At 45.2% G+C, this 13,037-nt stretch overlaps 1 protein-coding gene across 5 annotated transcripts in view; it reads left to right on the top strand.

Moving 5' to 3' along the window:
* The first annotated feature begins 5,179 nt into the window (after positions 1-5,179).
* The window catches only part of ADCK1 (aarF domain containing kinase 1), a 122,524-nt gene continuing 114,666 nt past the window's right edge, over positions 5,180-13,037 (top strand). For 4 of the 5 annotated variants that reach the window (XM_059182686.1, XM_059182684.1, XM_059182685.1 and 1 more), the window contains exon 1: positions 5,321-5,422. The gene's annotated coding sequence lies outside the window, so the exon portion shown is untranslated. Of the gene's footprint in view, positions 5,202-5,320; positions 5,423-13,037 lie in introns of those variants that run through there. The other variant, XM_059182682.1, reaches the window with a different exon arrangement.

The following is a 13,037-nucleotide window of genomic DNA, read 5'->3' as shown; positions in this document are numbered from 1 at the left end:
TGGTTTTTACCTGGAGATACATTAACTGTTTCTTGCGAGGAATTTCCCCTTTTCTTTATGACAGATAAGAAAACTAAAGGGTATGGCAATTATAACTCAATAAAGCTGAGAAAAAAAAGAAGAAAACCGAACTGTGTAATGTGCTTTTTTTTTTTTTAAAGATTTTATTTATTTATTTGACAGAGATCATGAGTAGGCAGAGAGGCAGGCAGAGAGAGAGAGGAGGAAGCAGGCTCCTGCTGAGCAGACAGCCCGATGCAGGACTCGATCCCAGGACCCCGAGATCATGACCTGAGCCGAAGGCAGCGGCTTAACCCACTGAGCCACTCAGGCGCCCTGTAATGTGCTTTTTGTGGGATCCCTCAGCTAGTCAGAGGCAGATTAAGAAATCCCTGCTTTCCATGTCACTCCAGCTTCTGGGTTGGAAATGAATTCCGAATAACTCATCTTGATTTCCTTCCTTCCAGGTGTTAAAAAATCTCTTTAGATTTCCATCAAGCCCAGGCCAGTCTGAACATCCCATGGGGCAGGCTGAGCAGGCTTCCATCTCATGGTCATTGATACCCAGAAGTGTTCAGAGCCAGCAGACCCTGCTCTCTCTTCAACCTTAGCCTCTGCTCTTAGACCTTCGCATACAAATGCATATGGCGTATGGATTGGTCTGGAGATCCTCTGGGCAATGTTCAGCTGCCCTCTGGGGAAGCTGGACCCTGACCTTCTCTGGTCCTGGCTGTGGGTCGACACTCTGTCCTGGGCAGATGCTAACACAAGCTCTGGCCCTCCAGGTCATGCTTCCTTCTGTGGCTGTGACTCCAGCAGGGCATTGCTCGCCTATGGAATACTGCTGCGAACCAAATACAGCTTTCCTGCTTCCTCTACTACGGGCCTTAAGGCTCTTCCCTTCCGTAAAGAACACAGTTCCCTTATTACTTCTTCTGCAGTAATCTTTTCTCATTGCCATAACCAAGAAACTTGCACGTTGGATTCTCTTGCTTTTCCTTTGGTTGGCTGCTGTCTGAGGCCTCCTCCTGGATGGTTCACTTTGGGGACAAGACACACAGCATTCTACATGAACACCTCTCTTGGATAGTATTCTGAATACGCAGTCTACCAACTCCCAGCCCTGCTGCCTCAGAAACTCAACTGGGACTTTGGCAGGTTCTGAGATAAGTTAGCTGCTTCCCTCTGTGGTTTTGTTTGCTCAGTGCATTTTCTATTTAGCTTCTTTGGTTATATTCCATCTCAGCATAACCCTTCAATGGCTTCCAAGTGCAGTTGGACTAAAATCCAAACCAGTGAGTGCTTTGAGGCCCTGAGTGACCTGGCCCCTACCTGCCTCTCCTACTTCCTCCCACACCATTCTCTCTGCCTCAGTTACACTGGGCTCCTCTCTGTTCCTCAAGCATTCCGGGCTCTTTCCTACCCCGGGCCTTTGCACTTGTTGTTCCCTTTGCTTGGAATATAATTCCTCAGCTTCCCCGTGGCTGACTTGTTCATCCATCAGGTTGTAGTTTCCTCAAAGACAACTTGCCTGACTTCTCTATCCAAACACTATCTTGGGCCTCTAGTTAGTCTTTTTCACACACTCCCTGCTTTTTTCCTTTATAGGATTTATTACATTATGCAACTATCCTGTTGTTTCTTTGGTCTGTTGTCTGTCTCCCTTCTAGGCACTAAGGATCTAAATCCCTGCTTTAATGAAGCTTATAGTGGAGGAGACAGATAAAAGCCATCTAAACAAATGAATAATATTTCAAGTACTGATGAGTGTTATAACAATAAAGCAGTGTAAGAGGATAGAGTGTGCCTCAGGGAATGTGGTGGATGGTGGTGGTTATATGAGAGTAGTCAGGGATGGCCTCTCTGGAGGGGTCACATTGGAACAGAAAACAGATTGCTGGGATGGAGCAGACCTTTGAAATTATGGGGGAACAGCAAGTGTAAGGGCCTCTTAGCAGCAGCCAGTTTGGCAGGTGCAGGAATAGACTCAGGAAGCTGGTTGGGCTGGAGTGGCATGAGCTGGGGGAGGGAAGGTGGGAAATGAGGCTAGAGACAGAGGGAGTAGGAACAGGTCTGGGGGAGCTGTGTGAGTTGGGTAAAGAGTTTAGATTTTCTTCTAAGTGTGATGGGACATGTCTTCAGAGCAATATCCAGTTTCCAAAGAACGCACCCCGTCTCACCTGACCCTCACAAGAAACTCTGAGATAGGTAGGACTGATAATAGTTAATACCTTTTATCAAGAAGGAAACTACCATTTTATTATTGTTAAATCAAGAAGGAAGTTCAGGCTTTGCCAAATTAGCAAATTTGCTTTTAAAAATAAATTTTTATTAACATTTACTGTATTATTAGTTTCAGGGGTAGAATTTAGTGATTCATCCATTGCATACAACTTACTTTAAGTCACACAGTTGAAACAAGACTCTCTAACTCTAAATCAGGGGAGTCTAACCTTGCATGGACATTGAAACCCTCCGGGGAGCTCTACAAAATCATCACACCTGGGTCCTCCCCCCAGAAATGACTTAAAAGGGCCAGGGTATGGCCTAGGAGGATCGTTGTTGTCAATAGTTTCAAAGATTTTATTCATTTATTTGAAAGAGAATGAGAGAGCGAGCACACGTGTGTGTGTGCACATGGGGAGAGAGGCTGAGGGACAAGCAGACTTCCTCTCTGAGCCAGGAGCCCAACACAGGGCTCCATCCCAGGACCCTGAGATCAGGACCTGAGCCAAAGTCAGGTACTTAACTGACTGTGCACCCTAGGAGGGTTGTTAAAGCTCTCAAGGTGATTCTAACCTGCCTGAGAACCACTGTTCTCAATTCACCAGATTTTCACTACATGAACTGCCTCCTTTTCCACTCTTTCACTACATGAACTGCCTCTCTGTCCAAAAGAGAGCTTTTCACTAAGCTGCCCATTAAAATCACTGAGGGAGCTTTCTAAGGATTATGGAGGTCCAGATCCCAGACTAGACTCTAAAATAAGAACTTCTGGGGCTTTTCTGTAAGTGCCTCATTTGCCTGAGCTTCCCAGATTTATTTTTTGATTTTTCCTATCTGCTATTGTCTCTTCATTTGTTCCCTTTCGGTGTTATGCTTTTTTTTTTTTTTTTTTTTAAATTCCTTTCCTGTCATTTTCATGGGATTTTAGGAAGGAGTGGACTTAAAGGAGTGTACTCAGCATACCATATTGAACTTGAAGGCTTACAAATTTAAAAATTTTAAAAATGTTTAAATAATTAAATTTTAATTGTAAAAGTTATACACACATTCATTGTAAAAAAAATTCAAATATAAAAAGGCACAGGGAGTAAACTGAAAGTTCTCCAACCTCCCTCCCCCATTTCCATTCCTCAGGGTAATAGCTAGCCTGCTAGTAACATTTTCATGGTTAAACTTTGGGTGCAGTTAGAGTAACCATATTAAGTATTTAATATATTTATTCTGTCTTCTCTCTGGTTTTAAACTTCCCATTTTAACTTAAATATCCCTTATCTGTTTTACTGTATTTTACTGCATCTTTATGCTTTCTTTATATGATTTTTTGGATGCAAACAACCTTTTCCAGGGAGCCCCTATTCAACCTTTAAATCCCAGCCTCCAAGTCAGTTCTTAGTTTATGGAGCATTTCAGACTCTCCTGGGCAAAATTACTGTTCCCTTCTTTGTGTTCCTAAACCACTTTGTTCATACCTTCAGCTCACACTTCTTACACTGCTTGAAAATTATTTATGTTCCTATCGCAGCATGTATACACCACAAACTTGAGACAGCAGGGACTGTGTTAGGCAATTCTACCCTACTGCTGTCTCTGTGCATCGGTTGTCTTAGTCTGTGGTTTGTCTTTTCATGCCCTTCGATGAAGAAAAGTTATTGAATTTAATGCAGCCCAGATTTATCAAAGGTTTGTATATAGTTTGTGCTTGTGTCATTTAATAAACCCTACCCTGAGATCACAAGATGTTTTCCTCTACTTTCTTCTAAAATTTTTTATTTTGTTTTTCCCCTTGCAAGTCTACCTGTGGGGTGAATGAGGGATCCAACAGATAACTAGTTGTTCCAGCTCATATACTGAATGATGTGTCTTTCCCCATTGACCTACAATCTGGCAATATAGGTCATATATCTGGGATTTGTCATATAATAAGATACCACATATGCCTGGGTCTGTTTCTGGATTCTCTAAGCTGATTTCTTTTCCCCACTCTGGTTATCTTTATACTAATTAATACCAAATGGCCTTAATTTTTACGTCATTATAATAAAATTGATTTACAAAAGGCCAAGTCTTTGAAACATATTACTCTCCTTCAGGAGTGGCAATGCTTTACCCTTTGTTTTTGCATATAAATTTTAGATTAGCCTGTGATAGTCCAGAAAAAATCCTGCTGGAAATTTGACTGAAATTGTATTGCATGGATAGATGAATTCTGCCCCACCCCTGCCCCAACTCTGCTCCCCCCGGAAGTAGCTCAAGACATATCTGTGAAATGAATGCCCGTCTGATGGATGTCTCCAACTTACATCTTATAAACATGCAAAACAAATTAATGAATGAACGAATGGGGGCTAAAGATAACGAAGATTAACCAGCACATTCTCACTATTGAGCAACTGTCAGTTGCTTGCCTACTTGTTCTAAAACGTTATTTAAAATATACAAACCCTTGGGGCGCCTGTGTGGCTCAGTGGGTTTAGCCTCTGCTTTCAGCTCAGGTCATGGTCTCAGGGTCCTTGAATCAAGCCCCCTCTGCTTGGCGGGGAGCCTGTTTGCCCTCTCTCCCTGCCAGCTGCTCTGCCTACTTGTGATTTCTCTCTCTCCCTGTCAAATAAATAAATAAAATTAAAAAATACATAAACCCACATCTCCATCCTTCAATGAAACACGAATCTATGCCTCCTTCGTTAAGACTGTTGAACTCAAGTTTTCAGGAAGACTATGGGTCCTCAGCTGGGTTTGAAACAAGGCCTTCTGATAGGTGAGGTGTCTTTTTTTTTTTTTTTTTTAAATATTTTATTTATTTATTTATTTGACAGAGATCACAAGTAGGCAGAGAGGCAGGCAGAGAGATTGGAGGCAGCAGGCTCCCTGCTGACCAGATAGCCCGACGCGAGGCTTCATCCCAGCATCCTGGGACCCAGCATCATGACCTGAGCGGAAGGCAGAGACTTAACCCACTGAGCCACCCAGGTGCCCAGGTAAGGTGTTTTGACTCCTCCGACTCCTCCGTGGAGAAGCCAGGGAAAGTGCGGGCTCCCAGCCCGAGGTTTAGGGAACCACGAACTACAAGTCCCGGCAGGCCGCGCGGCACCACCGCTTCATTAGGCGCAATCAGAGGGTGGTGGAGAGCAAAGTCCCTGCGAACCGCGTCACCCGCGTGCGGCGTGGAACCTGGCGCCACGTCCCCGCGTCCCTGGGGGTGAGTAGGGCAGGCGCGCCGGAGCTGCACCGCGCGTGGAGCGCGGGGGAGGCGATGTAGACGCGCCCAAAGCTTGCGTCTGCTCGGACCGTGGGGAGAGAATCCCCGGCCTGCGACCTTGTCACCGGGGCCCGGTGCCTGGCCACGTGACCGGCAGGGGCGGTCCTCTGCGGGGACTCTCCAGCCCCGCTCACCAGTGGGCGGAAGCGGGGACCGGCTACTTGGGTGGCGCGCTCTGGCACGTAGGCAGGGCTGAGGCTGGATGAGGGGGTATCAGGTGGCTTATCCAGGCGGCTTCTCCCTAGGCGGTCTACGGGCTCCGAGGCGCCGGCGGCGCGGGGCTGGACTTGGTCTGGACGTGATCGGGACGAGAGCTGGGGGCGCCGCCGAAACCCCTGAGCTCCGCCTGGACTCCGGCGTGCTCCAGAGCGCTCCGGATCTTCCGCACCTTGCGGTGCCCTGCACTTCAGCTCGCCCTGTAAACGTGTGCTGTGTTTGGAGAGCTGCCTCTGGGAGACACCTAGCACAGCTCTGTCCCCAGGTTAAGTGGCATTTACTTCCTACTAGGTAGGAAGTCACCCAATTCAACAAGTATTTATTGGTCCCGTCCATGATAATTGGCATTTAGTGGGTGCTCAAGAGATATTTGAGGAGTTGAAAGTGAATTTGACTTCTCTGTGCCTTCATAAGTTTTCTTTAAGCATTTTCTTATCGCACAGGTTTTCAGACTGCATCAGAATCCCCTGGAGGGCTTGTTAAACCACACGGAATGCTGGACCCCATCCCCAAAATTTCTGACTCACCAGCTCAGGGGTGGGGAGCAAGAATTTGCATTTCTAGCATGCTCCTAGGAGATAGAGAAGCTGCGCGGGACATGCTTTTGAGTACTTCTGCTTTGTAGGGAAAAAGTCCTGTGAACTTAAGCACCAACTTTTTCTTCACATCAGGTTATGGGCCTTTGTGTCCTTGTTTGCCAGTTTCACTTTCTGTAGTGAGGGTGAACAGGTGCATATGACCGAGCACACTGTTAATTTGCCCCTACGTTATTGCATATGCAGATTTTCACGAAGTCTACGCTTGTGTCATTTTTCCTGGGTTACATCATGTTCTTATTGTGTCATTATTGGCTTGGCCCTCAGATATAAGATTTGACCTTTGCTAGGAGAGCTTGCATTTTGTTCCTTCTTGATATATACATTTTCTTGTCAGAAAGGGGACCTAAAGATAAGACTAGTGCTTGCTTCTGGCATCCATCCCCCGCCTCCCTGCTCAGCCCTCTTGCCCCCATCTCACTCACCAAATCTCCTGGGTTTGGATTCTTGTGTCAGAGGCATTCCAATGACCCATCTCTTACCTGCCACATGCTCTCTGTGGTTGGTTTTCCACTGTTCTCCCTGATTCCCCACTTTCCCAGGATGAACCGAATGGAGAATTTCTATTCCTTGCCTGGGTGAGATTTATTTTCCCCGTCTGCGCTGGGACCTTGGTCTCAACCAGGAATTCCTTTATTTTATTTATTTGTTTTTAAAAGATTTCATTTATTTATTTGACAGACAGACATGACAAGTAGGCAGAGAGGCAGGCAGGGGTGGGGCAGGGGAAGTAGGTGCTCCACTGAGCAGAGAGCCTGATGTAGGGCTCGGTCTCAGGACCCTGAGATCATGACCTGAGCCAAAGGCAGAGGTTAAGAGGCTTAACCCACGGAGCCACCCAGGTGCCTAGAGATTCCTTTATTTAATCAATATTGATTCAATCACCTTCTGGACGTCAAACCCTAGGGAAGGGGGTATCATTACATTTGGACCTCATCATTGGTGGTAGGGCAGGTTAGAAACCTGAATCAGGCCAACGCTGTGGTCCCTGGGCTTTGACTCTGCCTCTTTCCAGACTTGAGACATGATGGTATCCTCTACCTTGTTTGCTGTTTAGCCACGTCATGAAACATTTTCAGGTCTCCCTGAAAACCTGATCCTCTCATTGGGTCTTTTCCAGTCTTGGGTGCAGACAGAAGAAACGATGCTCAATTCCTCTAATAGCCTCTTTAGGAGGTGGGGGGAGGCTGTGGTCACTTATGGGATTGATGCAATTAGAGCCAAAGTGCTTTTTTCCTGGTCATTCTCACTTGTGCACCAAGCAGGGAAGGGTGATTCCCTGCTTCTTGTCCTGGGATGTGGCATGGGGAGAGGGCTGCGGGTGGGTGGTAACTGATAGGCTTAGCCACTCTTGACCCACCACAAACAGTGAGTGCTTGGTTCCCCATTTAGTTGTGTCCAGGGGTTGGACATTTCACTTGACCATCAGCTTCCCGTGTGTAGGTCTTTCCGCACTTCCCTTTTGCCTTGGTTTATCACCTGCTGGGGTATTCCCTTATGGCCCAGCAAGATGGATCCCATTCTTCTCATAGAGTTAACGATAACTCAGCTCTTCTAAGGTTTCTGGACTGGAATGGGTCGTTTCTGGTGCGGTGCTTTGGTGGACAGTCTGCTGTGTTGATTTCCATGTCTTCTATATGCTGCCATTGTTTGGGCCTGGTAGAGGGTCAGAAATCGAAGTTGCTGCCCACAGTGACTGACTCGGTTACCTGTGAACTGTGGTAAGAACACTGGTGAACGGAGCGTTGCAAGTCCATGAAGGAGGTCATGTGCCATAGACAGGCTCAAGCTTTAATGCTGCTGTTTACTACTGAGTCACCTGGGAAAAACCTCACCCCCTGTGCTCCTTCCTTTCCTTATTTATGCCTGTGGGTGATAATAATATTTGTTTCATCTTCCTGGGTCGTGTTCAGTATCTAAGGAGGTAAATGAGAGCAAAGGGCTTTGTAAAGGTTGGTTGTTGCTAATAATGTTATCCGATGTGGAGGTGTTAGGGTCCCCGTGTCCTCAAGCTCCCTTCCTCTCCCCCAAAGTGTGTGCTCCTGGGAGAGACAACTCAGGTGAAAGTCAGACAAGTAAACAGAACAGGGGAGGCGATTCATTAGCAAAGGGTTTAATAATGAAAGGTGTTTTTCACCGACAGACATATTTCACGGCTGACAGGGTCTTTTAAAATACCCGGAGGGAAGCGACTCATTTGCATGTTAAAGACTCACTGACACCTTATGGAAAACTCCAGCTCCAATCCAATTTAGACATACTTTGGCTCCTATATCATCTATTTTATGTTTTTCAATTTGCACCTCTTTTATTACTGAGGACATTTGCATGAAAACCGGTCTTGGGAATCATGTCTGTTTGGCTGAGGCTTTCCCTCCCAGGGTGGGTGATCTCAAGGCTAGGGGTGGCCTCATTGCCCACAGGGACTGGCCTGGAGGATGGAGCATGAGGCAGATGGGGTTTAAAAGAGGCAAGAGCTGGGAGGTGGTGCTGGGGGTAGCTGGGGGAGGATGGCATCCAACTGACAGCCCTGGGGTGGTTCTCACCTGGGAACCTGTGTTGGTACTGGCTCAGCACAGCCTCATGGGGTACCATTTCTCCCTTGATTCATTCAGCAAATACTTTTGGGGCACCTACTGTGCTAAGGCAGGTTTGGCAGACTCTAGCCACTGGGCCACTTCTGGCCATACCCATCACTTTGTATAATGTCTGGGGCTGCCCTTTGTAGGCCAATGCTTACAATTGCCTGAGTTCTTCATCTGAGTGAGATGGGAGGTATTAGAGAGTTGAGAGCGGGGGAATACATAATTGGGCTGAAGTTTCCATGTTGAGAATAGAAGGGGGATAAGTGTACTCTTTTACTCATTCAATCATGTATTTGTTAGCAGACTTATTAATTAATTATATGATATGTTAACAAATTCTGCCCTTTGCATGTAATAGAACAGGCAGATACAGGACCAGATCCTTAGAGAAAAAAGCAGTGCATAATAAGACCAGATAGGAACCAACAACTCATTCTAAGTGCTTGGCTCACAGAAGGCTTCAGAGAGGGCTTGGGTGGGGGTGGGGGGTGGTTGAGAGTGGAGAGGTATTTGGGAGATGAAGCTAGCAAGTTTGGGCGAGTCTTGAATGCCTTGCTAGAGAATCTGGACGTTTTCATTGGTGGAGGGGACGTGGGGTAATGTGCGTGCACAGGAAGGTTGGGGTAATGATGACTTGGGTGGAGAGTGAAAGTCAGGGGATGTAGGGAAATGCTTTTGGAGTGGGGAATGGTTGGGCTGTTCAGGCAAGATAGGGTGGCCTTCCGCCCTCAGTTTATTAACTGTACGAGGTTGTGCCAAATCCGGGTTTCCCAGGTGCTAAGAGTTCTCCATCAGCTGTTTCTTCATCAGTGCTTCTGGGAAGAAGAAACGAAGTTTAAAATAACAGTAAGGAAAAGAAGTCTTATTTGCAGAATATGTTTGGCATTATTGTAAAGCAGCATCTCATTGAACGCTCACAGTAACCCTAGGATGGAAGTACTGTCAGGGACTTCCTTTTGTAGATAATTACGTGGGAGGCCCCAAGAGGCTGTGACTTGCTCAAGGTCACACAGCTGGTGAGCGGTAGAGCAGGATTCTTCCTGACTCCAGAGGCTGAGTTCCTGGCCACAAGTGGTTCCCTAATGTGGGCATCTTTGAAGGCCCCACGGGGATGGTCCCTGGATCAGCTCTCATGGACCTTCTTGCACTGATAATCTTGAAGAAGGAAGGTGTATACAGAGCTGAGGGCACACAGCCCAGTGTAAGGCCTGTTTCCAGGTCCAGTTGGGAAGCCGTGTCTTGGCGGGACAAGGTAGAGGGTGAACTCAGCATGCTGCCTTTTTGATAGAAAACACTAGAGAGCAAGGTGAAAAGGTAAGGTTAGGTGGGGGCCTGCCAGGATGTAAGAAGGGAGGCCTGCAGGAGTCCTCCAGAAGCCGACAGGCAGGGGAGTAAATAAGGTCCTTTACCAAAGCATGGCATTGGGAGAGAAAATAATTAATAACAGTCATAATAATAATAATAATTATAATAATAAGAGATGAGTGGTGGTAGGAGTCGCAGTTGGTACTGTGTTTGTACTGTGTAGGTGGTACCTGCCTATACATTTTGCATGATTTCCTCGTCCCTCACCACCACCTCTAGGAGACACTGCTGTCATCATCCCCATTTTATCGACGGGGTCACAAGAGTCAGAGGGAGTTAGCAATTTGCCTGCTTACCCAGTTGGGAAGGAAGTGTAGGGACCCAAACCCAGGCCTGCTGGAGTGCCTGTTCTTGTTTGGAAGGAACTCTTGGCTTATTAAAATGTCAGCAGGAAAAAAAAAAAAAAAGCTGGCAGAATGATGCAGGGATAGGGAAGTTTTCATAAATAAAGAGAATATTAAAAAAAAAAAGATTGTAAAGAAAATAAAGCCTTTTCTACAAAGCAAGGTTTTAATTTCTTTTTATTTACAAACCCCTTTCTTGCAGAATTAGGAACCGAACCCAGGAGCTGGGCTAGAGGATTTGTGTTTAGGGCAACAAATGAGTTTCTTACATGATTTCTTTAAAAATAATTGTTTGGAGTCACACTTGTAGGGTGATTGCAGACCCCTGGGGTTGGGAGTAGGTATGATCAAGTTGGAAGGCTTGTTTTTTGGGCATGGTTTCACTGATGGATTCGAACACATGCAGACTCTTTATTGAAAAGAAAATATTTAGAAGAATGGTTCTCAAATTTTAGCTTGCATGAAAATCACCCATTATGGGGCGCCTGGGTGGCTCAGTTGTTAAACATCTGTCTTCAGCTCAGGTTATGATCCCAGAGTCCTGGGATCGAGCTTTGCATTGGATTCCCTGCTCAGTGGGAAGCCTACTTCTCCCTCTGCCACTCTCCCTGCTTGTGTTCCCTCTCTCTCTGTCTCTCTGTCAAATAAATAAATAATTAAAAAAAAAGATTTTATCTTTTCAATAAATGCTTATCACCATTTATTGAAAAGGCAGTTCTTTCCCCTGTGTATGTTCTTGGCTCTTTTGTCGTAAATTAATTGCCCATGTGTGTATGGGTTTATTTCTGGACTCTCTGTTGGAATTAATTGATTTATGTGTCTATTTTTATACCACTGCCATACAGTTTTATTACTACAGTTTTGTAATGTAGTATAAGAGACCATGATACTTGCAGCTTTGTTCTTTCTCAAGATTTCTTTGACTATTCTGTGTCTTTTGTGGTTCCCTACAAATTTTAGGATAGTTTGTTCTATTTCTGTGAAAAAATGCCATTGGGATTTTGATAGGGATTTCATTGAATTTGTAGACTGCTTTGGGTAATTTGGAAATTTTACAGTATTCTTCCAATCCATGAACACAGAATATCTTTCCATTTATTGGTGTCTTTAATTTCTTTATTAATGTCTCATAATTTTCAGTGTACAGGTCTTTCACCTCCTTGGTTAAATGTATTCTTAGCTTTTTATTTTCAATGCAATTATAAATGGGATTGTTTTCTTAATTTCTCTTTCTGCTTATTCATTATTAGTGTACAGAAACAGAACAGGTTTTTGCATGCTGATTTTGTATCCTACAGCTTTATTGAATTGGTTTATTCTAACAGTTTTTTGGTGGATTGTTCAGGGTTTTCTGTATATAATATCCACTGCAAATAGTGATAGTTTTACTTCTTCCTTCCCAATTTGATTGGCTTTTACCTCTTTTTCTTGTCTATTGTTCTGGCTAGGGCTTCCAGTACTATGCCGAATAATACTTGTCCTGTTCCTAATGTTAGAAAAGCTCCCTGCCTTTCACCAATGAGTATGGTGTTAGCTGTGGGCTTGTCACATATGATCTTTATTATGTTGAAGTATATTCCCCTGTCCCTATTTTGTTGAGAGTTTTTAATCGGAAATGGCTGTGGAATTTTGTTAAATGCTTTTTCTACATCTGTTGAGATGATTATGTGACTTTTTAAAAAAGACTTTATTTATTTGGCAGACCAAGATCACAAGTAGGCGGAGAGGCAGGCAGAGAGAGAGGGAAGCAGGCTCCCTGCTCAGCAGAGAGCCAGATGTGAGGCTTGATCCCAGGACCCTGAGATCATGGCCTTAGCTGAAGGCAGGGGCTTAACCCACTAAGCCACCCAGGCGTCCCTGATTATGTGATTTTTATCCTTCATTTTCTTAATGTGGTGTAAGAGATCTGCATTTTTGAGATGGAAGAAGATAGTAAAATTAAATCTACATTCACAAGTTATATTAAATGCAAGCAAAAGAAAATGAACTATATGTTGTTTAGGGAAGTAGTATAAAATGTAAGTTGAAAGTAGAAGAATGGAAAAAAGATGTACCTGTGAATACGTAAGAAAAATCTGTGGCTATAGTGTGAGCATGAGTTCAAACAGATTTTGAAGAAAATGAAGACAAGGCTGTGTGTAGCATTAGTTTCCCATGTGGGGTGGGGGGGGGCAGGCATAGAGCAGGGAGGGGATGGTCACAGGCTGCGTCCAGAGCAGAAGCAAGCAGGGGCGACCTGAATCTTCCTTCTGCCTCTGTACAGGGTTTGCATGTGTGGTTAGTTTGGTGGCCCACTTCTGGATGGGACTTCTTCCCTGCTGCCTGCAGCTGTGGTCTGGGAGTTTAGTCTGATACAGAGTTCCCAGAAACTGAAGGGGAAACAGCTTATTGGGTACAGTGGCCCCCAGAAGCTCCAACGGTCCACCTGGTGGACTGAGCTAGTACAAGT

This window comes from Mustela lutreola, chromosome 7 (assembly GCF_030435805.1).
Source record: "Mustela lutreola isolate mMusLut2 chromosome 7, mMusLut2.pri, whole genome shotgun sequence".
In the NCBI taxonomy this organism is placed as follows: Eukaryota; Metazoa; Chordata; class Mammalia; order Carnivora; family Mustelidae; genus Mustela; species Mustela lutreola.
The sequence above is the reverse complement of the archived record's forward strand: the minus strand, read 5'-3'. Positions and strand labels throughout refer to the sequence as shown.